This window comes from Cervus elaphus, chromosome 11, assembly GCF_910594005.1.
Source record: "Cervus elaphus chromosome 11, mCerEla1.1, whole genome shotgun sequence".
NCBI lineage: Eukaryota > Metazoa > Chordata > Mammalia > Artiodactyla > Cervidae > Cervus > Cervus elaphus.
Window position 1 is genome coordinate 70,669,448 of NC_057825.1, and position 26,186 is coordinate 70,695,633.

The window sequence follows — 26,186 nt, forward strand, 5'->3', positions numbered from 1 at the left end:
CTTCTTTCTTCTTCATTTCTAAAAAGTTTTCCACTGTTCCTGGTGGATATTGGAAACAGTTATAAGCCACCAAACTTCAGGGCCAGAATGATAGTTTATGTTACCAGTTGTTTTAGATGTTATTTAAAATTTATTTTTATTTAATATGGGCAAGAGTCATAAAAAATGATTCAGAGAAGGACTTGATACTTATGGGTCCTTATACTTATGAGAAAAATTAGAGGCACTTTTCTGTCCTGGGTTAAACAAAGAATAAAAATCCTTTAGTTTTTAGAATTTGAAACTTTGGCCTTAATTAGTTCACATATTTTGTGCATATGATAAGGCAAGAGTAAAAGGCTATCATTCATTGACTGTTAATGTTATGCCAGGCAGATTGCAAAACTACATTAGAGCAGAGTTTCTCAGCTTATTGTTTTTATTGATATTTGGGGGTTGGGTAACTTTTGCTTATGGGGGCTATTCTGTGCATCTCAGTGTGTTTAGCAGTATCCTTGACCTTCACCCACTAGATGCCAGTCACATCCCCTCCTGGTTATGAGAATCAAAAATGCTCTATGGGAGCTAATCTCCTTTGACTGAGAACTTTATAACCTCACCACAGATTTAATAACATTTAATAATCATAATGTAATTATGATTCTCCCTTTATACTCCTCCCCCCAAAAAAGAAGTCAGGATAGATTAAATAGCTTGCTCAAGGACACTTAGCTAGTAAGTACCAGAGCCAAGATTTGAAACCAATCTTATCTTGATGCCTGAGTGCATCATCCTGACCCCTAAATTCTCCTCCTGAATTCTTATTCCTGGTCCCACAATAGGAGTTTACACAGGGGCACAGATCTTCAGAGAGAAGTATTGTCCAAAGAAGCCATGACAATAACTACTCTGATATTCCAAGTTTATATAATGGTTTGACTAGCATTTTTGTACCCCACACACCCTCATTGCATCTTTCATGTCATTCGTCTCACTTCTTAGTAAAGGATGGTAAGGTATCATGGTGAAAGTGTGGACTCTGGAGTCAGACTATTTGTGTTTGAATCCAGACTCTGTTTCTAATAGCTGGGTGATTTGGGAAAAGACACTTTTCCCAAGTGGTCTTTCTGTATCAGCAAGTCCCTACATGTATAAATGGGCTAATAGTAGTGCCTCCACATAGAGTTTGTGCTCAGATGAGATGAGATATCATAATTAAAACATTTAGAACAGTTAATGAAACACGAGCTCTGTAATGGTTAAATCTTAGTTTTCAGGTATATTCATTTTAAGCCTGTTACCTTACTAAGAAGGTTACTGGACGTATATGTATATATATCAGTCTTGCTTTGCTATAAGAACTAGGCAAACATCTCTTCTAATGCCTAAAAAGGATCTGAGTTTCTAGGGCAGAGATAGCCACTGGTTCTCCAACACTGTTTTCCCTACATGCTATTTTGGTAGCTTAGCTGTTGCCAGGCAGGTCTCTAGGGAAACATTGGTCCTGTACCTCAATCTACAGAACTGGCTGGGAAGCTACAGATTTCATTCGTTTATATATTCAGTCATTTGACCCTCAAATAATTATCACGTTCTATTCCCCAGATTCTGTGCCAAGTGCTGGATGAGAATGAAATATTGCCTTTTCTCTCAAGATGTTCTCGGGAGATATAAGAGCCAGCTCTGTCGTATCCATCCAGTGAGATTATTTTCAAATCTCAATGCAGCCATTATCTTGCTGTTTGGCTATAAACCAGTTGCTTAACCTCTCTGTGTTTTTTCCTTGTATGTAAAAATGCCACAATAATGCTTGTTTCCTGGGGCAGTTGCAGTAGATGAGATAATATGTACCAACTACACAGTGTCTTTCCAACCCTTAGGGTAAGTGTGTGCTGAATGGTAAATTCTGTTCTTGGCTCCTGTGTGCCAGTCTTGAAATAAATAGTTAAAAAACAAAAACAAAGAAGCAAAAGAAACTATGTGAGAACTTCCAGTTTGACACCGAATATCAAGCCAGGTTGGGGGAGTGGCCCGAGTGGCCATAGAACTTACACTGAGTTTTGTCTAAATCAAGACGCATTGGTGCATCCAAAGATGTACTCAGACTGAAAAGAGGGTTATACCTTCTAATTGCCATTTAATGTGGTAGAAAATAATCTTGGTTGAAGAAAGGGGTATGTTTATCCAAATACATACCCTCATTCAGTCTCTGAAACTTTTCCTGTGATGTTGAACTCATCGATATCTTTCATGCTCAACACCTTTGACAATTATTCCTAGACTTTATAAAGTTGGTTTTTAAATCAACTATTCTCTGTGTATTTTGCCTCCTAATTAGATTCTAAATTTGTAGGCAGGAAACATGCTTTCTATTTTTCTAGTATCTTAGAGCACCCAGCATAGCATCTTTTATATAGCAGTGTTAGATTAATATATATATTAATTTATTGGTCAAAAACTGTAATTTGAAAAATCAGTGAATTTTGCTCAGAAAGTTTAGGAGAAGCTTACTTGTCTTCCTCTAATTTCTCTTGTTATATAGCCAATAGTTATATTTATTTATGATCCTGCCATAGCTTTAGGGAACCTTTGAGAAGCCTTCATATATAGTATACTAATAAAATTCACTTTTAAACTGGCATATTTGCAAGCTCACTTTAAAAAAAAATACTACTTTAAAATTTTCCTCTTAAAGAAGGAACATGATGGCTAAATAGATTATCACATTAAATGTGGTGTAACCACCACTTACAGAGTTTAACTCCTCTATAATTACTCTTTGAACTCCACTGAAGAACTGTAATGTACACTGCTGGTGGCAGTGAGGCCCAAGCCTTGCCTCTCCTGTTTTTTATTTACTAACTGTTTTGTGAACTATGATTTTCATCCTTTTCACAACATCTCTGGTATATAATTACTTTCAGCCTCTACTTTATATCTCTGATTGTATGAGTAGTGGCTTAAGTCAGCTATGGAATAAAATGCTACTTCCCTAGCTAGACCATTATGTGTGTGTGTGTGAGACAGAGAGAGAGAGAAGGAATAAGAATGAGAATGAAAGCAGTAACACTCTTGCCCTGGCTCCTTCCTTTGTTCCCCTTCCACAGCTGTCTCCCCCCCTCTCCACCCCACTTCACCGTGCATGTGAGGACCCCTTGAATCAGTCTCCATGGCTAAGTCAGTTTACCTTCCGTCTCAAGTCCTGGGACCATCCTGATGCAGTCAGGTGCCATCAGGTCTGTCATTGTGCCCTGATGCTCTGATGGTGAATCTTGGCTTTAGATTCACAAAGAATCACAAATTTCCTTTGCGATGAAGCTCCTACCAAGTACTCAATTTATAGATATACTCTGTCTTAGTCTTGGTTCCCAGTTTATGAATACTGAAATTCAACCTTGAATCCCAAGCCTTAGGACCAAACCCCTTTTGCCACAAACAAGTCCCTGCTACTGCTTTCTTGCCAGCGCCTCTCTTCTGAAATTCTGCCCACTTTATCCTACTAAACTCCTGTAGCACCACCCACTCATCTGTGTTTCCTTTCTGGTTCTGCTGGACCTTTCTCAAGTATTTACTCCAACCAAGGGCATCTGTCAATGCCTCCATTTCTGGATGTCCCTTATCTACTCCATACACTGCTAAATCAGTCCTACATCATGCTCTTTGTGATAATGTTTGCATCAACTGAAGTTCTCCCTGCAAGCTCTATAGTGAAAACAAAGTGTTGACAGCAACATGTAGGCAGTTTGGGGATGGAAATCTCCATAAAATGATGGTCCATATAATCCCATTCTTTCAAAAGAATTGGCAGAGTAGCTTTTTAAGATAATTTTAAGATAATTGTATTAGATTGGAGTTCAGCAACAGTGTTATGCTGTGATTTTTTATTTTCATTTTGAAAAATAAAACATCATGACATAAGCATGATGTGATATAATGAACATAATGAGAGAAATTTGATGATATATAATGTCTATAGCTTGTATATATCATTTCTTCTCAGGTAGAGGAAGAAATGATTAACTTCATTAAAATGAATGAATACTTTAGGCCTCTGGGTACCATTTTAAAAGAAATGTTGCTTTTATGTATCTGAATGAAGGGGAATGTGAGCTAAGGACTTCTTAAATATATGCCTAGAAACTATTGATCCAGCTGTTTAAAAATTATTTATAAACAATTAACAATGTTTTTCTCCTCAAGGTGGGACTTCTTACCTTTGAGAAATATATGTATATATTTTAACATATACATTTACCCCATGTAATAACAATTGGTGTGACTCAAATTTATTGGTTGAATACAGACATATTATGACTTGTCTTATTTTAGTAGCTTTTTTTTAATTATAATTTTTAGAGTCCACATGATACATGATGTGATTGGTATGGCCTAATCACATGGCCTAATCTAAAATACTCAGCTCATTTGCTTCCAACAATGTAAACACAGCTTCTAAACCTGAAAAATGGAAACGAGCTACAATTGACTACTTATTGTACTCCCAGCAATTTGTTAAGTGCTTCTGAAACATTATTTTGTAAGAACCTCATAAAGTCTAAAAGGTGCTCTGTTAGGAAACTGAGGCTCCAAGACATGGAGGAATTTGTTTATGCTTATAGTACTAAAGGGTGAATCAGTATTTGAACTCTGCTCTGTGGATCTGCTGCCCAAAATGGCTCGCATGCTTAACCTAGTCTGCATTCCATCAGGAAGTGGAAATGAATTATTAAAGGAAAATTAAAATCATTCTCTTAAATCTCTCATTTGTCTGCCTTCACCTTACCAGGAGAACCATGTTCATCTCCGTTATTATTTTCTTCTCCATGCCCATTGACCATGTATGGATCACCTCCTGTGAAAGCCATTGTTCTGGGCTCATGATGAAGCACAAAGAAGCACAAGAGATGGGTTTCTTATTCTGGCAGCTTACTTTCTGATTGAGGGTCAAAAGAATCTCACTGCAGATCATTAATAAAAATGGCAGAGTATGTCAAACGAGGGTGGAGGTGTAGCTCACTGTGCTCCAGCACCCATGAGAAAAGGTTGAAATGACTCAGAGGAGAATAAACAGGAGCTACTCTGAGGAAGTGATTGGGCCAAGTTGGATGGCTTGAATGCTGACCTGTTATCTCACAACAGACACTTTGAAACATACTCATCAGAGGCACTTTACTTTTTTTTTTGGTTAATTGTTTTAACCGCTTAAATTTAAACTAAGATTGTTTTTTTTAATTTAATTCCCGTCTCTCACTTCTAAAATCTGAAGCTCATGATAGCATAGATCATGCCTGATTTATTCACCTCTGTACCTCTGACAGCTACAGCTGTTCCTAGCATGAAGCAGGTTCTTACAAACTTGGTCATGAAAGAGTTAGGCATGGCTGACAAAGCATTTTGTATCCTGCTTTCTAATTACTAAAATAACTCATATTAAAGAGTTTTAAATTGTTGAACACTCTTTTTGATGAATTATCTGGTCCATTGTTACAAATGGTGGGTGTTTGTTAGGTTTTTCTTTTTGTTGTAGTATTTGTACCTATAAGAAAAGATAAAGTTTTTACCAGAGTCTCAATTTCAATAACATATTTATAGAAGCCTTGTTCTACTGTTCTATAGTGAAATTCATAAGTAACCTAGTAAGATGAGATAGATGACACACATTATATAACAATTTAAAAATCAATATAATTCCTATTATTATTATTACTATAAAGAAAAATATGAAATAAGCTACTTTAATGTAACTCTGTGTATCTCAATATGCAAATGTTCAGACATGTGAAGAATAGAAGCCATAAAAGATAGCTGCTTATACCTGAATGTAGATGTTCCATGAATATGAAGCTGCGTTTGCACACTGCTGAAGGTGTGTTATATCGGTGACTTATACTATGGGAGGTGTTGCAGTTTTTAACTTAGTTTTTTTGAATTGGTGAATATCTCTTGGTAAATTTTCAAACCAAGTAAGTTTTATACTTATCCAGGTTTACATAATGGTTGCATTCTAAAGTGAAAACAAAATTTAGGGAAAAAATATGAAAGTGTTCAAAAATACTTGGGTTTATTTGCTTAAAATTAGGTTTTGGGCGCAGATAGTTATAAACAGTTTATTTATCTAGATGGGTAATTGATGGGACATTTGAAAGCTGCATGGAACTTACTTTGCATTGCAGGATGTCTAGTGTTTCTGATCACTACTCACTAAATGCCACTATAGCACCTGCATCTATATGGAATCTACATATGTAGATAAGATCAGAAATTTAGAAGGTTTGATTCTCTGGAGTAAGGACTACCCCTTTTGAGAACCCTTGCTGTAGACAAAGAGTTAGGCAAAATGTATTACTCTCTCATCTTAATTTGAGGTACGAATTTCCTCCCTTAGCTAAATTTGCTACCACTGACACTGGCTGCTACCAGTCAATCTTTCGTCCCATCCCTTTTCAGCCCTCATGTTGTCTTTCAGATGTACCATCCAAAAATATCCTGGACTTTGAGCCTAGTCTTTCCTGATTCTTATCTCAGGTTTCTGGCATTGAGCAATTTTTTAAAAATCTGATAAATTAACTCCCACTATACTACAACTGATATATAGGCACATAAAGCTTTACTTCATATTTTTAAATTACATCAGCACTAAGGCATCCTGGTAGAATTTCAGACATCTACCATGTATCTGTGAAAGGAATGTTCAGTTATGTGGGCTTTCCAAAGTCATTACATAATTTTGCTAACCACCTATTATAGACCAGGACTGTCAGGTTATTTAAATATCTTGGAGACTCACATGTTTCCTCTACAAAATAGAAATGATAGTTAGAACTGAAGTTGTAACTGTGATAAGTAATGAAGATATAAACTGTATAAAATTGTTAGCGTAAACCCAAGCACACAGAGAAAGCTAGTACTTATTGTTACGACTTTTTTTTTTCCCTTTCAACTTACTATAGATCTGTGGTTTCCAGTTAGGGGTGATGTGATGAAGGGTAGGGAGGATGCCGCTGGCGTTTAGTGACTGGATGCCAGGGATGCTGCTTAACATCCTAAGATGCACTGATAGTCCCCTACAAGGAAGAGCCATCAGCCCAAATGTCAATAGCAACAAAGGTGAGGAAGCCCTGCTATATATAACTATATATGGTTTTCAGTTTACTGTTAGTTTTTGCTTTTCATGTGCTTTCTTTTATTCTTGAAAAGAAGAAACTCCAATGAAAGCCAGTATGAATTGCCACATGCATATTCTGAGAAACTGATGAGAACAAAGTATGTAATTTCACATGCTTATAAATATTTATATTTTAATTTTTGTTGCTATCCTAAGGCCCATCCATTTCCATTTTCCATTCTATAGAGCTTTCCTGTGTGAAGTATTTAGGAAGTTAATAATTTGAAACATGTTTTAGATTTATAGACTCCAGAAAAGGATGAATCCAGCCACTTTCTCCTACCATCTTGGGAAGAGAAACTATGGGTGGAAAGGTATTGAAAGCATTTATGTGTTACTCTAAACATTAGATCAGGAGATTGTTCTAATATTGTTGTTTTGCTTAACATGTAAATAACTAGCACTTGTGTGCACTTTCTAATTTTAATCAATCTGCTCTGCCCTCACACTTACATAAAGTAGCAAGATACCCAGAGGATAGTGTAAACTTCAGTCAAATTGTTGTTTTCCTCAGAATCTTCCTTGTACATATGCACTCTGAGAAGAAATAGGTGAGGCATGCATAAGTGATATCCAGAAAAACCTGACTGTGGCTCCGGAACCACTCATCTGTAGAAATATCTAACCTGTGAAATGCAAGGTTGGCAATTGCTTGTACATGGCAAGTGCTGGTGATGCAAGTGAAAGCTCTCTAGGCAAGTTTTTGAGTTCCCAACTTTTCCAAGATGTCAGAAGATCCTTTCCTTGCAGAAACATCGAGAAGCTCTTAGGAGAATGAACGCCTGAGTAGGAATAAAACCACAGATTGAATCAGCTCAGAAACGTGTTCACATTGGAAAACATTGCAGGGTGTCTGGATCACACCAGTAAGAAGGAAAGTGAGAATGATTTTCTCATTCTGGAGACAAAATGAGAGTATCAAATCAGTACGGTGCCTTTCCTTAACCCTTGTGTTCCCCAGTTTGATTTTTGATGTGTAACTATGTTAATAATGATTTTTTAAAGAATGTGTTTCAGTATGAGTATGTTTAAACTGTACAGCCAAGTCTATTTCTTGATGTCATTTTCTGACCCTTGGAAACCTCAGAATTGAAATAAAAGGTAAGTGACTAAATTAGACATAATTTAAAACCAAACACACTTTCATCCTGTTTAGTTTAACCAAAGTCCCTATTTCAACTCAGCACTGTGTGTTTGATAAGTGAGGTTTTTTTTCTGTTTTCTTTTGATTCCCATGCATTATTTTGGAAGTGAGAATATATAGCAAAATTCACTGATATAATTGTAATAAGTTCGATAGCGATACAGTCATGTGTTTTCAGGTTTCTCTTCCTAAGTTCCTTTTGGCACAGTCCTGGCATAAATCTGCCCATTAACAAGTACTGGACTGGTTAAATGTATTTGTTCCTTCAGGTGTTTTGCTGCCTGGTTATCAGTTTCTGCAGCAAGTTTTCATGGTGTTCCCCAAGAACAGACCGAAAATTGGTGAATAAGCCATTTTGAATTCGTGAAAGTACCTATTTGATAAACTCACAGTGTTCTGGAAACTGTTCAGGAGGAAGTGTGTCTTTTTTCTGTCCCTAATTGTAAATTATCTACTAGTTCTTGTAAAAATAGAGCTCTGAATTTTCTATAATTCAATTTGGTATCTTGAATACAAAGCACAGAAAAAAAAAAAAGTAACCACGCTTAATTAGTAACTGCCTGAAAGAGAGAGTTGTCTATCGTGTGGCTGCTCTGAGGTTCAAAAAAAGCTGTTAATTCTTATTATACCATTAGAGGCCTGGGGGGGCCATATATATCATGTGCTCCCTCTGTCTTCAGAATCCTTAATGCAAGTGATTTCTAAACCAGTGAGACAGATTGTAATAAGTCCAGAGCAACCAGTGAACCTCAAAGGAGCAAATACAATTTGGGGAATATTAACTGCTTATCAGTATTTTGTAATTTTGATTCTCATTATTTCCTGACAACACATTCGATACAGTTGTACAGAATACTCCTATTTTTTCAGTACTTTTGATTGTAATTGTGTTCCTTATGTGATCTGGTTAAAGTGTGTTTTCATGGTTTAATTTGTCATCTGGCTACCTTTTTCACTAGTAAAAGGTATCTAGGTATTAGCAATAATTAGTGCATATAAATATCTAAAAATAAAATCAGATTTAATTAATTATGTGAAATTTTTGATCATTTTAAATTGCTATGGGAGATTTTATGAATTCTTCCAGAACAGATAGTAGATATATTATGCTTTTTAAAATTGTCAATATTAGGGTGTTAAGAGGTACATGCATTAGAAGATTAAAGAAAACAAAAGTCACCTCAGGAATCTTTCACAGTAAACTTAGAAACAAAGGGCCTTTCATTTTTCACTGAAGGAAAATGTGGCATCTATACACCTTATATGCTATAAGCATGTTCTGGGAGCTATGTTTGGAAGTGTGTTTAATGTATTTTACAATAAAATGGACAATTACATGGATTTTAACTTATTTTGAAGTAAGTGAATGTTTCATAAATGGCAGAGATATGGTAGAAACAGTGCTGTCTAAGTAAATAAAACAAATACTTTGCAGTATCAATTTTGATACTCCAAGTGTGCAAAAAAAAAAAAAAAAGATGTGAAAAAAGAATTTAGAAAGTACATTGTTAAATAGATATTATACATACAGATTTTACCAGAAGTGAGAGAAACTGTCATAGCCTTTATATCAGTGGCTGCATATGAATGTGTACTTTAAGCACTTGATGTAGAGTTGTTCTATTGATCTGTAAGAGAGTTTTATGGTGTTGAATTTATATTGATACTTTTTTAATCCTTCAAAGTACTAGGATACTAGTCCTAGGATAGTTTCCACAATATAATCTAACCACTGTAATGAAAAATTCATTCTGTCTAGTGTCTGTGTAGCGTGGGTGGTTTTATTATCTTGTCCAGAATAGTATTTTCATTCTCCATTACTGTACATGGGCAAATAGTGGTTATGGTGTTAAAATAACTAATAAAAGATTATAACATTGTTTATTTCAGTTTTTTGTGAATTTTGGATATTCAGTTTAAGAAAACATTTTCTAACTCATTCAGTAAAAATGCTTTATAAATAATCATTATATAATTGAGCTAAAGTAGTTGATAAGTGTCTTTGAGTCATCTCTTCACTTACTCTTTCACAAAATATGTATTGAATGTCTAGTTTATGTCAGGAGCTGCACTACATGCTACAAATAGGGTATATTGTTTATTTTATCTGGATATAAGTTGCGTTTGGTTAAGTTATATGTTTAATTCCAGAAGTTAGCTCCAACATCTAGTATCCAAACTGACATTGGAGAGAAGTGTCTTTGTTTGCAGAAGAAATGTTTGATTGTAAGTGAAAGAGACGTGAAGTTAAAGACCCACCATAGCTCAGATAATCACTGACCAGTAAGGCTTTGCTGTAAGAATATGATCACCTCTTTTTGATTAAATATTATGTAAAAAAGGCATCAGAAGAAATCTTGTAAGTAGGAAGCTAATAGAGGAAACTAATGAACCATGCAGCTGTTTTTTCAATTTTTTTTCCTGCTGAAGCAACTTTTAGTCAAAGGGGTTGTTTGGATTTTAATGGATTTTAGTGCTTTAAGCACGTGATATTATCTCCAGTGGATATGTTTCTTGTTATTTTTCAAAGTTCATGTCAGAACTATTTGACATTTGAAATGTATCTTCTGTCTTTTATCTAGCTTTAAAATATTTTGAGGTTAGTATTATTTTCATACTTCTTAAATAATCTCACAAATTTCATTAGTTTACACATTATTGCTTGTAAGTAAAACTCAGTCTTATGATACACAATGAAATGTAAGTAAATAGCTGAATGTATACTGTTAAATGTAAGAGATGTGGGGCAGTTTCCTTACTGAAAGGAGTATAATAGCCCAAAATAATCTATACGACAGCTTTTCCAAGATGTGTTCTGGGGAATAATGTCAATTTGGCTTTACCCCCAAAATGAAGAATTTCTACATGAATAAATTTGAGAAATACTGGGTTGGACAAAGGTATACAGTTTATTTATTGCAGGACATCTTATCATCTTCAGTTTGTAATTGTGCACTGTGAATCTCTGAAAGAAGGGTAGAAGTGTTTCAAATGTATTTGTCAAGAACTTCTTGACAGGTATCTCTTTGTACTAATCTTCACAGTGTCATAATATGCTCATGTTTATACTGTCATATGCAGTGTTTCCAAATGTATTGGTGAAGGATTTAAAAAAAAAAGTATCTCAAGACTAATGTACCTTGGGACTGACTTTACAGATTGTTAGCCTTAGGGGAGTTCCTCAGGTCCCAAGCCTACCTGATCTTTCTCAAATTCTAGAATTTGCTAGACCAGCTCTAAGTGAGTTGTATGAAGTTTGCATCCTGTGATTTATCCCAGAGTAGATGTGACTCCCAGGGGTCTTTAAACATAGAGCTTAAAGGAGCAATTAATAATAACAATGACAACAATAATAATATTTACAAGTAATTTTACAGCATTTTTTCAAAATGCTTTCAACTCTTGAGTCACTTGATTTTTGCAGCAAACTTGTGGTAAATTAATTCTGTTTGTCCTAGTTTTTACTAGCTTATGTTTGATAGGCAGAATAGCTGACGGTTTGGAAACTTGTCAAGTTTTCACATCAGGCTATACTCCATTGTCCTTGTCTATTGTATAAATAATGATTTTGTAAGATAATACTTTACATTGTATTACCTGAGAATTAGGATCTAGATCAGGCATCAGCAGACTGTGATTCAAATTAGGCAAACGATGACCTATAATAATATAGACCATTGGGTTAGTCTGGCTCAATGCCTGTTTTCTATTTCTTTCAGTAATTTTTTTTTTTTTTAATACAGCCATGCACATTTGTTTATTTATTGAAACTGCTTTGACACTAGGAGAGAGCTGATTAATTGCAACAAAGATCACATGGCCTGCAAATCATAAAATATTCACTATCTAGCCCTTTATGGAAAAGTTTGAAAACTTATTTAGATCATGGCCTTGCTGCTGCTGTTGCTAAGTCGCTTCAGTCATGTCTGACTCTGTGCGACCCCATAGATGGCAGCCCACCAGGCTCCCCTGTCCCTGGGATTCTCCAGGCAAGAATACTGGAGTGGGTTGCCATTTCCTTCTTCAATGCATGAAAGGGAGAAGTGAAAGTGAAGTCGCTCAGTTGTGTCCAACTCTTAGCGACCCCATGGACTGCAGCCTATCAGGCTCCTCTGTCCATGGGATTTTCCAGGCAAGAGTACTGGAGTGGGGTGCCATTGCCTTCTCCAGATCATGACCTTAACTAGGGGCTAAATGTAGATGTTGGGCTTCCCTCATAGCTCAGTCACTAAAGAATCCACCTGCAATGCAGGAGACTTGGGTTTGATTCCTGGGTAAGGAAGATCCCCTGGAGAAGGAAATGACAACCCACTCCAGTATTCTTGCTTGTAGAGTCCCATGGACAGAGGAGCCAGGCAGTCTATGGAACTACAGTCTATGGGGTCATAAGAGTTGGGCACAACTTAGAGACTAAACCACCACATGCAGATGTTAGAATGCTGTTTATATTGCACTGTGTTTATAAATGTGTAATGGTTAACAGAAAACACAGAGGTAATTCCAAAAAAAGAAACATAGTTGTACTGTTAGTGTAAATGACACTCATTTGTTAATTTGCACACATTCCTATGCATTAATTATGGGTTTTAGCATACCGCAGTGCTGGCTGAGCCTGCATCCTTCAAGCACAGAGTTATTTAATTATTGCTGCAGGCTTTAATCAAGTCCTACTTATAGCAGACAAACAAATGATTAGCCTTTACATTACAGATGTAAACAGGAATTTGACTCATGAATTTACTAATTATACTGCACCATTCTGGAAATCAGTTGGCATTCAAATTCTTGCTATAACTCTGTATACAATTTCCTCTCGCAAGATATAGAAGTATAGAATGAAAAAAAATAGTTGTTGAATATATTAAGATTAAAGTTAGGTTTCATTTAAATATGTTTTCCCTATTTTCTCATGTGGAATGATTTAATAGAAAAAAAGAAATGATAGGTTGTCTATTATATATCAACTACATGCTTCACATTTTATATGACTCTTACTAATGTATCCAAAATAACACTATGAGGTAGGTTTCATTCTTTCTATTTCAAACCTGAGAAAATTAAGACTCAGAATGTTAAACGACCTGCCTGATGTCACATTAGAGAGTAGTTTGTGATGGAGGTGCTAATTAGGGTTGGAATTCTAGTCTCTCAACTGAGATGTGGGTTTCCACAAGACCAAGCCGTTTTCCATGATCTCTATGAAAGTAAAAGTCGCTCAGTCGTGTCTGACTCTTTGCAACCCCATGGACTATACAGTCCATGAAATTCTCCAGGCCAGAATACTGGAATAGGTAGCCTTTCCCAGCCCAACCAACCCAGGGATCAAACCCAGGTCTTCCACATTGCAAACAGATTCTTTTTCAGCTGAGGCCACCGGGGAAGCCCAAGGATACTAGAGTCGATATCCTATCCCTTCTCCAGGGCATCTTCCTGACCCATGAATTGAACCAGGGTCTCCTGCATTGCAGGCAGATTCTTTACCAACTGAGCTATGAGGGAAGCCCGATCTCTTCTACAGAAGAGATCTGATCTACAGAAGATGATTTCTGTAATCAGTGCCTAAAATGGATTAGTTCTTCCCACTTTTCCCCCTCTACTCTTAGTTGTGCGTAAACAATTAACAAGTTAAATGTGCATCCCCAATTTTGTAGCACTGGATTATCCTGCTTACGGTTTTACCCTTGTGAAAAATCAATTGTGAAAAAAGATCTACAAGTTTCATTTAATTGTATCTGAAGGAAAACAACCAAGGTCTGCATATTTTGAATGCTGAAGCCAATTTTGATTTTATTGGAGGTAGAAGGTGGTTCCTAATGTCTTCTTTTCAATATCTTCCATCATTGGTCAGAAATCAAATGCCAGAGTCTTCTGTAAATAAACCTTTTTTCTTAAGTAATTGTTCAAAGATTTTCCTTGAAAGAATGACCTCCAAGAAATTAATTCCCTTTCCTTACTGTTTTCTAACATGTTCTTAGGATGTCTGCAACACATACTATTTTTGAGGGTTCTTTTGCATTGTATTTTTCTCATATATACATTATATGTGTAGTTTTATTATTTGTTTGTCTGTACTGGGTCTTCATTGTTGTAGGCTTTTCTCTAGTTGTGGCCCGTGGGAACTGCTGTCTACTGGCGTTGCTCGGGCTTCTCTTTGCAGCGGCTGCTCTCACTGCGGAGCACGGGCTCTAAAGCTGCCAGGCTTCAGTAACTGTGGCTTCCAGGCTCCAGGGCGCAGCCTCAGTAGTTGTGGTGCATGGGTTATTGCTCTGCGGCATGTGGGATCTTCCCTGACCAGGAAGCAAACCCATATTTCCTGCAATGGCAGGCAGTTTCTTCACCAGGGAAGCTCCCATGCTGTGTTTTTCTAAACATTCCTATACAACATATCTGGTTGTTTATAGATTAGTACCTTATGTATTGTTAGCGTAACCCTTCTGGGCCTCATTAATTCATCCGTAAAATGAAAGTAAGATTATATGTGACCTTTATTTGATGTAGATAAATCTTGGTTGTGTTACTTGCAAATTCTGATATTTGTGGTTTCAGATGCCCTTTTTTAGGGGAGGAGGTGGAATTAGTTGATTAATTATTTTTGATCATTTCCCCCAAACCTTTCAATACAGGAATCTGTCAGCAAGAAAAATTAGAATTCCAGATTCTTATTTAAAATTCACATGAAAAGAAAACACAAATTTTAGCCAAGTTTGGGTTATTACCCTTAGTTAAGAAGTATGTAGCTTTGGTTTCCTTTGTTAGTTGAAGTCCACTTTTCAGGTAGCTTTGCTTATTATTGATACCGTTCAATTTGGACTTGTTTTCAAAGTTGGGACCCAGAGGTCATTTAACCAAGGTTTTACCACCTTGGTTAAATGGACTTTCGATTTTTTTAATCTGTTAACCAGGTAGTGATAATTTCAGTTTTAAAATTCTAAAACCCTAAATTTCAAATTGAAACTCTATAGCTCTACATATAATTGCACTTTAAGTTCATTGTTTGTAGAAAGATAAATTCAGACAGAATTTCAGAAGCCATAAATGGGGTTAACTAACAAACAGGAATTAATTATATTTCATAGTATACTATATTTAAAGTTAGGCCTTGTATAGTAATGTCTTCATAGGAAAGTCACTTAAAAATTTTAATTGACTACTATATAATTTTATATGGGCTTCCCTCATGGCTCAGTGGTAGAGAATCTGCCTGTGATTCAGGAAACACTGGTTCAATCCCTGGGTCTGGAAGATCCGCTGGTAAAGGAAATGGCAATTCACTCTAGTATTCTTGCCTGGAAAATCCCATGGACAGAGAAGCCTGGCGGACTGCAGTCCCTGGTGTCACAAAAGAGTTGGACATGACTTAATGACTAAACAACAACAAAAAATATGATTGTATACACTGAATAATTCAGTTATTTGTGCTAAATGAGTTAACCATAGTATGAAAATGTATTCTAATCAGTTGTATATCCCATTGGAACCAGAAGATGTTTATCACATTTACCAGAATAGCATATCTTCAGGTAGTGATTAGAAGTAACCAAAGAAAATTTTAAGTTATATATTTCTCATATCCATAATTGATGTAGTTGCTTTGAATTGTTTTAATTAGATGGAGCATTTTAGTTTAGTAACTATACAACAGGTAATATAATGACCAATTTAAGTGGAATCTGAGGTTGAACCAAAATGTAGAGAATGCCACTTATATACCTTTCTGATTTTTAAAGTTTACCTGCAGAATTGATAGAAAGACTGAGCTTTCTTTGAAATCATCTTAAAATGTAATTAATCATATTAATGATTCATATCCCACCTGATACAAATATGTGAGCTTGACACATCTCATTAAATTAATAAATCAAAAATTTACTTAAATTATAAAAAACAAATTTGGTCCATATAAATTTGATCATTAAAATATAATTTACTAAAATATTCAATTTTATTAATATCTTACTATATGTATCATGAAATATTAGATTATATTTAGGAAATAATGCTTATTTTTTTATAGAAGATAATTTTTTTAAAAGAAGCTTCCCATAATAAAAAGCCATTTTACTGAGACTAACTGCATCCCAGTTTTTTTTTAAAACATAATAAATAATTGTTTCTTACAGATATGCTGATAAGCTTTTAGAGTAAATGTGGTTAATTAGAATTTTTCTAAACCTCCATAGTGTAGAGGAAAGAACACAGAGTTTGGGGTTAGAAGATCTGATTTCTCCCATTTAGCCATTTTTTCTTCATTTGTGCGCATGATGAATCACATTTAGTCCTTTCTATTTATTGTGGTGCTAGTGGTAAAAAACCTGCCTGCCAGTGCAGAAGACCTGGGAGATGTGGGTTTGATCCCTAGGAAGATCCCCTGGAGGAGGGAATGGCAACCTTCTCCAGTATTCTTGCTTGGAAAATCCCATGGACAGGAGATCCTGACAGGCTACCGTCCACAGGGTCACGAAGAGTCAGACACAACTGAAGTGACTTAGCACAAAGCATATTTATTGTTTACTTTGTGCGAGGCCCTGTGCTAAGAACTACGTAGAGAGTGGGGAAGACAAACAGTTATTATTTGCAGGATTTTAATAGTTACTTTATTTTTCAGTCGTCTTGGCCACATCATTATAACAATAAGATTACACAAGCGGTTTAGTGAATTTAAGTGATGGTCATTGTATTCTGCTGCATCTCCATGACTTCATCATGATTATTATCATCACTGTCTACTTAAGAAAGGATAATCTATGGAGGGTTTGTTTCGAAATACCCAATTAATGAATCTCGAACTGCCTCAAAATGATACTTTAATGGAAACTAATACTAAATGTCTGCTATTTACTTTGCACAAATAAAAATGCTTCCAGTTGTTAAAGTCCCTTAAATCTGATATGAGAATAAAGTAACTAAAGTTGGCTTTTCATGGCAAATAAATTCTGCCTATGAAAGTAAATTTGGTCATTCTCATCACATATTGCTAGGTTCATAGAAGCCAAGCAGGAAATTAAGATAGGAAATTAATTACTCACTAAAACATTTATTAAGCAACTCCTGTGTGTACACACCATGCTAGACACTGAACAAAAAGAAAATGAATAGAAAAGGCACAGCTCTTAAGCAACCTACAATTTGTATAAGGAAGCATTAATTATAATATTACCATGGCTAACACCATTAACCAGATATTGCCTATGCATAAAATGCTTTACAGTCTGTTATTATTAAATAAGCGGTTTTATATTTTTTCATTTCAATGAGCTCCAACTTCTTTATGAAACAAGTTTAACATTTAGCAAATGAGAAAATTAAGGAAATGGTAAAAAAACAAAGTGTCTAGATTCCTAAAACTGATTTGTAGTGAGAGCGCCTAGAAGGATCCTAACTCCAAGTTCATCCCCCTTTCCAGTTCCATCTTCAGGGAGAATGAGATGAAACATTAAAGTATTGCATGTTGTCAATAAAGAACCTGTCTTCCAGTGCAGGAGATGTAAAGAGATGTGGGTTCCATCCCTGGGTTGGGAAGATCCCCTGGAGAAGGAAATGGCAACCCACTCCAGTATTCTTGCCCAGAGAATCCCTTGGATAGAGTAGCCGGGTGGGCCACAGTCCATGGAGTCACAAAGAGTTGGACACGACTAAAGCGGCTTAGCATCCAATAATAGAATATAAAATAGGCTCATTTAAGACTGTGAAGTATATTCTGTCAGTATCCATCCAGAATAATTTAATGTCAACTTTAAGAGAAGCATATTAACTTAAAAAAAAAAAGATTCAGTAAAAAAAGGTGACTTTTCTCTTTCCATTATGTTTGTGAGCATCACTTGCAGCATTGCACATTTTGAACATCATGTATTTCTGACAGCGATAAGGTACACATTTCCTAAGCTACTTCCCTGAGCTACATTTGCCAGCAGGTATTAGCCATTCCAAGTATTGTACATATTGTCAACTAGTTCTTTTTTTTTTTTTCCTGTTTTCTTAGTTGTTGTAATAATATCAGTATTCTATTAAGTTTATGTGTTATACACACACACACACACACATATATATATATATAGAGAGAGAGAGAGAGTGAGCGGGGGAGGAGAGTACAGGTGAGTTTTCCTTTAGTATTACAAGATCTAAAGAGTACTGTCTTAGTTTAGGTTGCTGTCACGAAGTTCCACAGACTGGGTGGCTTATAAAAGCCAGAAATGTGTTTCTCACTGTTCTGGAGACTGGATATCTGATATCACGGTGCCAGGTTCTGGTGAGAGTCTGCTTCCAGGTTGAAGACTGCCGACTTGTTGAGTTTTCACATGATGGGGAGCAGAGAGGTGAAAGCAGACTCTCTCATGACTTTTAGGGGGATTCCATTCACTCCTGTGACTGTATGTAACCCTAATTCTCCCAAAGGCCCCACCTCCTAATATCATACTGAGGAGTAGGGTTTCAGTATATGAATTGTGGGGGGATACAGACATTCAGTCCATAACAAGTACTGAATCAGGATGCTATTCTGGCTTAGCAACATATATTTTCTTCTTTGAAATAAGATCAATATCTGGTTGTGTTGGATTATCTCTTTCAAGCCATTCTAATGCCAGGGGCTGGATTTAGATGTCAGATCATCTCAGAACCCTTTGGAAATCATCTATCCTTTTCAATTCTTATTATTATCAGACAACAGATCTAGATTAAATGTTTTTCATTAAGGTATCGAGACTATAAATATATTTCTGTTTCCGTTCTTATATTGACTCATTTTCTTTACTATGAAAAAATGGAGATTGCATATCATGAACCAGTCATAAAGAGGGTTACTTTTCTATAATAAAATGAATGATTTTAATTTTACAATCAGACCTGCATTCTATAAATACTGAAAATAGAGTCAGCAGATTCACTCTAAATTTTTGTGTTCATCTTTTCCCTTATATGAAACTTTTTCATCTATTGTTTCATCTCTTAGATGTTTTTGTCACTTTTTTTTCCCTTCTACTATGCCACAATTAATGCTTCCATGTTCAGGGTTATTTTTCTATTCTTCCTACTTATAATTTTTATTTCGTTACTCTTTAGTGTGTTCATTATCATGTCATATCCTCTTAACAGGCTCTTGGACTTTTATAGAATTAACTAAAGTTTTGAGCTGATAGAATTAACTAAAGGTTTGAGTTGCTCCTTTTATATTCCCTGTCTCTCCTTGTGTCTCCTGTATTTCAGTGTTACAGACATGTTATTTACCCCATCAGTTTAGTTTCCTTTACTGTAATACTCAATAGGAAACCTATTTATAGGAAGGGAAGTCTTTGACATATAATGTAGTAGAATTCATTGTATGAGACTGTGAGACGGAGGGTACTTTTTACTAATTTGAAAACTGCTGCTGTTATTAAACTATTTGCGTAAAAAGCATTTTCATAGGGATACAGATAAAACCTGTTACAATAAAATTAAATGACCTAATGGGGAATATAGAGAAAAATATTGATGTTTAGAAAGGAACTCATGAATTGAACTCATAATAGCATTGTATTGCTACACATAGGAAGCAATATCTTATGAATTATAACTTGATGAGACTGTTTTGAAAATTAAATGTTTATCTTCTAAGTGGTTTGGATTAGAAAGAAATGTTTCCATTCCAGTAATCAGAAAGCAGTTTATATAAATGTCAAGAAATAATATCATATGCATATTATTCCGTTAAAAAATAAAATGAACTGTTTTAGAATTAATGTTTAAATAGGCTGTACAAAAGTCCAAAAAAGAAAAAAAATACTGTTTATCTTTTAGCATGTTTTCTTAAGCAGTGAATATCCATTTTAGAAAAAGATAAGACGGGGATTATAAGGCTACCCTAAAAGCTTGTGTTTGTAGTGATTTGATTTTATGGATCAGTAAATCAACAGATAAAGGATAGATTATTCAAGCTTATGGCTCCTTCTTCAACATGGAATTGCATCTACTTAAGTACTCGACATTAGCCCCAAACAGTTATATATATGGAATCTTCAGTCATACAGAATTTGTTGTACCTATGAAGAAACATTTTATTGTTAGCCTATAACATAAAACTTTATTTTGTAAAGGAAGATAGGATTTTGTAGAGCATCTTTAGTTTTTCTTGCTTCTTGTCTAATGTTTCAGATTTTAAAAGGTTAGAGCTTCCTGCTCAGTTCCCAGGAGGTTTACTATACAGCTTGTAGGTAAAAGGAATAAAAATAGTATTTTTATCAAATTTGCATTTTATAAATAAAATGAAAAGGCAAATACAGCATGTAGGTTAAAGGAATAAAAATAGCATTTTTATCAAATTTGCATTTTATAGCTAAAATGAAAAGAGAAATGCCCTTTATGTGGCACGTTCATATTATATTGCCTAACCTTTCAAATATTTGACTTGGAATCAAGTAGTCTTTTGTTTTCAGATATTTTAAAAGGGAAGAAAAATTTTATGTGCTATGAATGAAATGAACACTTTTCTTTGAATTTTAAAGGAAGCAAGAAATTATGGTATAATTCTCTTTTATTTCTAGTGTTTAGAATGCCCATGGGCAAACACACTTACTAACATGGGCCAGCTTTTTGCTATTATAGTAGGGCAAAGATTTTACAAAAGTATTTTTTTCCTGGAAAATAATTCATTCTAATAGCACAGGGAAGGTGGGTGTTAGGACCTTCTTTTTCTTCAATAAAGGAGATTAAACAGTATTATGTTTTTGACTTTATAGAAGTAGCACATAAATACAATGAAAAAGAAATATTTTCCCTAAAATATTTCTGCCATCTTTCAACAGGATCAAAGAAATCATGAATATAGTCCCCATACTTTATTGTATTACTGTAAAAAAATTGACGAAATAGATATATTTTAATAATTTTTCCAGGAATGTAGTGCCACCTTACTAGACACTTCAGCATGTTGTCCAAATTCTTCCTGCTTATTTTCTTTTTAATACAGTTTTTGAAATTTTCAAATTTTCACAAGGAGCCTTAAAACAAACTTTCTATATGCTCTTGCAACCTTTTACATTCTATTTAGGTGTATTAGGCAAGTCATCCAACACACTGAGATAACATAAATATAAGATGATGTTTATAAAAGTACATTTAAAGTGATAAGGCCTACTCAAGGGTGGGTATGTTCTTTTTTATTCTTATTTCTCTTAAACATTTAGAAGAAGTTACTTGGGATCTTTCAGTTCAGTTCAGTCGCTTAGTTGTGTGTGACTTTTTGTGACCCTATGGACCGTAGCATGCCAGGCTTCCCTGTCCATCCCCTACTCCTGGCTGCTGCTGCTGCTGCTAAGTCGCTTCAGTTGTGTCTGACTCTGTGTGACCCCATAGACGGCAGCCCACTAGGCTCCCCCATCTCTGAGATTCTCCAGGTAAGAACACTGGAGTGGGTTGCCATTGCCTTCTCTGACCTACTCCTGGAGCTGGCTGAAACTCATGTCCATCGAGTTAGTGATGCCATTCAACCATCTCATTCTCTGTTGTCCCCTTCTCTTCTGCCTTCGATCTTTCCCAGCCCCAGGTTTGCCATATGCTCCCTACCGTGGAGGAGATGGGTCTGAGTGGGAACCTTTCTGCAGTGGTGGCAGTTTTGATGGAGGAAAGAAGGAGCCAGAAAAAACATAGGGAGCCAGTCGTAGGCAACTAGCAGAGAAGGGAGGAAGCCAGAAAGGAGGGGAGCCTACATGGTAGCAGGAGACTGCTTTGGGTCAGTTTTTAATGTGAAATGTAGCATGTTAAGTTGACTACTGCTTGTGCATTTAGATGAAGTATTTCATTTTGCTAAACTTAAACACTGATTATACAAAAGGAGTTATTTGTGATATTTTATCCCATACTTTGATTCACTCACTTGGCATGATTAAATTTCTGATTTTCTTTACTTTCAAACAAGGACATTTTTTTTTATTTATTCATTTCTCTTGTCCTAGTAGTATGTCATTAAGATTATGTGCAGACTGTAATGATAAAGTTACCATCCTTGCCTTCTTATAAGCTGGTTCTCAGTCCCTTCAGTTGGGTTCAACTCTTTGTGACCCCATGGACAGTAGCCTGCCAGACTCCTCTGTCCATGGGATTCTCCAGGCAAGAATACTGGAGTGGGCTGCCATACCCTCTTCCAGGGGATCTTTCTGACCCAGGAATCGAACCTGCATCTCCTGCATTGCAGGCGGATTCTTTACCCACTGAGTCACCTGGGAAGCCCTCCTTATAAGCTGGGGATCAGCAGTAAAGCATCTATGAAGATGCTCTTTGGAAGTAATTTTAAAGCATACAATTTGCATACAGTTTAAAGGTATGCCACTTCCCTTATGTCAGCGTACAACCATCATTCATAATGTGGCTGAAATTCTAGTACTTGATTTCTATATCTGTGAAGGAAATATGTCTTATCTGAAAGAAAAATAAAATTTAAGTTATATTGTTCATGATTTTATATTTAATATTTTCACAATCAAAGTAAAAATGAAAGACTGTGATCTTTATATGTAGCATGGTAATCATAGTAAAGCTGATTACTAGAGACACAATAGGTTAGGTGAGCAACATTGAGAAGCCAGGGTTTTCTGCAAACCCAAGAGTTTTTCCCTAACTTGACAGTGTCTGCAGGTAAGGCGAGATGGAGTGCTTTCTGCCGTGCCCTAAAGGAAAATATGCTGTTTTAGCTTTACGTGGTGGCATGCCAGTTTTAGCACCTCTTTGTTGCTCCTCCAAACCAAAGTAGTATTTGGTTGCAAAGAGAAATCAAAAGTTGGTATTCTAAGAAAAACTTTTCTTTTTTTACCCCCCCCCCAATTATTTTTATTAGTTGGAGGCTAATTACTTGATAATGCTGTAGTGGTTTTTGCCATACATTGACATGAATCAGCCATGGATTTACATGTGTTCCCCATCCTGAGCCCCCCTCCCACCTCCCTCCCCATCCCATCCCTCTGGGTCATCCCAGTGCACCAGCCCCGAGCACTTGTCTCATGCATCCAACCTGGGCTGGCGATCTGTTTCACACTTGATAATATATATGTTTCGATGCTGTTCTCTCAGATCATCCCACCCTCGCCTTCTCCCATAGAGTCCAAAAGTCTGTTCTATACATCTGTGTCTCTTTTTCTGTCTTGCATATAGGGTTATCGTTACCATCTTTCTAAATTCCATATATATGCGTTAGTATCCTGTATTGGTGTTTTTCTTTCTGGCTTACTCCACTCTGTATAATGGGCTCCAGTTTCATCCACCTCATTACAACTGATTCAAATGAATTCTTTTTAATGGCTGAGTAATATTCCATGGTATATATGTACCACAGCTTTCTTATCCATTTGTCTGCTGATGGGCATCTAGGTTGAGTCCATGTCCTGGCTATTATAAACAGTGCTGCAATGAACATTGGGGTGCACGTGTCTCTTTCAGATCTGGTTTCCTCAGTGTGTATGCCCAGGAGTGGGATTGCTGGGTCATATGGCAGTTCTATTTCCAGTTTTTTAAGAAATCTCCACACTGTTTTCCATAGCGGCTGTACTAGTTTGCATTCCCACCAACAGTGTAAGAGGGTTCCCTTTTCTCCACACCCTCTCCAGCATTTATTACTTATAGACTTTTGGATAGCAGCCATCCTGACTGGTGTGTAATGGTACCTCATTGAGGTTTTGATTTGCATTTCTCTGATAATGACTGATGTTGAGCATCTTTTCATGTGTTTGTTAGCCATCTGTATGTCTTCTTTGGAGAAATGTCTGTTTAGTTCTTTGGCCCATTTTTTGATTGGGTCACTTATTTTTCTGGAAAAACTTCTCTTTTTAAACTTGATATTGTTTGTTTAGTCCAAAAACCAAGTAGAAAGGAAAGAGAAAAGGATAAAGAAATACATGGATAATGACTGTAAATGGTAGAGTTTTGACCATTTATGTGTAGCTACTTCCAAATTCACAAATAACCTAGAGATCATCTCTAGATTAACAGGTTCTGTATCAACTAAAGCCAGCAAATGGATACCAAAGGGGTAGAATAGAATGAAACAAGAGAAGTTATTTTTTTTTCAATCGTATAATTGAGTCTGAAATTATATAGAAACTCAAGGAAAGTCTGCTCTAAGCCAGTTTGTCCCTTCTTCTTTAAATAAGAGTTAATACATTACCTTTCCTTTCACTCTAGTACTTCTGTAAAAAAAATCTAAGTGTTATGAGAAGACTATTTTTGTGAACATGGTCAAGTCAGGATTTGATTACACTTTGGGCATGACTTGGATTTGCATAAGAGAAGCTCCTTTGGTTCAGCCTAGTTCTCTGTATGAGTAAGAACTCAGAGAAATGCTGTATGCCTAGACAGGATCGATGGTATTGCCTGTGGCCCTGTGCCTTAGTTATCAGTGAAAAGAGAACGCACTTTCAGCTGACCGATTGACTGACCTTGATTTTGTCAGCACACCTTCCTTTCCTCATATCCTACGAAGCACATGTATAAAATTTTTGTCATGGCCAGTCCTGTTTCATTGGTTTGTTTTCATTTTCCTTTTTCCGTTAGACTTTCATGCAGCACTTTACCAAAACCCTTTTCTGGAACGGTCCTACTCATGACCATATTTGCTAAGTAACTCTCCTCTAAATACCCTGATTTTGTTGTTTTACTCCACATATTTAATAAACTTGTTGAAAACTGAGCATCTTAAGTGGAAAATAGAATTTCAAAGGATATTATTATAAAACCAAAGAGTATCCTAAACATTAAAATATCTATATCTTTATATGATTCTCAATATAAAGCAATAAAACAAAAACTTAATGTTTGTGACCGTGTCATATCCAAGTTGTCTTTGAAAAGTAATACATTCTGATTCCTTATTTGGTAGATAGGAAACCTAAATCAAACAGCAAATGAGTGTCACATACCAATTATTTCAGTCATTTTTTAAAAAAATTTTCTTTTAGCATGAATTCTAGGAAACGAAGTATTTTGTATAGGTGTTATTGTCTACCTTTTTCCATGTTCTATTATGCATTAAGACCACATCAATAAATGTAGCTGTGTTGATATTTCAGTTTCCACTTAATATATTTTAAACAAAGTTGATGATTTTTAGTTCATTAGTAACTTTGATTATTAAAAAGCTATTCGTTGAAACCTTAAAATGGTGCATTTGCAGTTATTTTTTTTCTTTCAACTTAACAGCATTCACTGTTATCTTACTTTTATAAATACTTTTCATCATGTACCCTCTTTTAAAAGCACAGCCAATTAAATACAAGAATAAGACAAGAAATGTCAACATAGATATACTTATTGTTGAAAACTTTTTCGTAAGTACCCAAATACTGCTCTCACCCTAGTCCCATTAAACAGTTTTTCCTTCCATTTCTTACCTAAATTCCAAGCCCTGTGTCTCAAATAGTACTTGAATTGCCTCATAGATATTAATAATGTTTTATATTCCATACACTTACATTGATTATGTGTTAATTAAGACATGTAAAATCTGATTATATATGTTTGTATATACACATATGGAAATATACTTAGTATATGAAAAATTTAAATATTATATAGATATATGGACAAACAAGGGAATTTCATCCAATATTATCAGTATCTTAACTACATTCATATTCACACCCTAAACAGATGTACAAACTGAATAATCATGGTAAGCTTTGTCTTATGAACGGCTATCAAGTGAATTTCTTTTGTAATGATGACTTTTTCTACTTTACATTTTTGAAAGTTAGGATTTTAATAAATTGCAATAAACTATTGTCATTTGTGAAAAAGTATGAACACACTTTAAATAAATTACAGATTTTAGGTACATACATTTATGTTATTTTTTTAAGGAAATAAATTTAAGTATTAGAAATATTTCAAGGCCATGATATAAATAGATTACATATCTGATAGAACTGGAATATCTTT

General features: G+C 35.5%; 1 protein-coding gene across 16 annotated transcripts in view; it reads left to right on the plus strand.

Annotated features, from left to right (window-relative positions):
• NRXN1 (neurexin 1) overlaps positions 1-26,186 on the plus strand; it is a 1,160,507-nt gene that overhangs the window by 80,981 nt on the left and 1,053,340 nt on the right. The window lies entirely within an intron of this gene.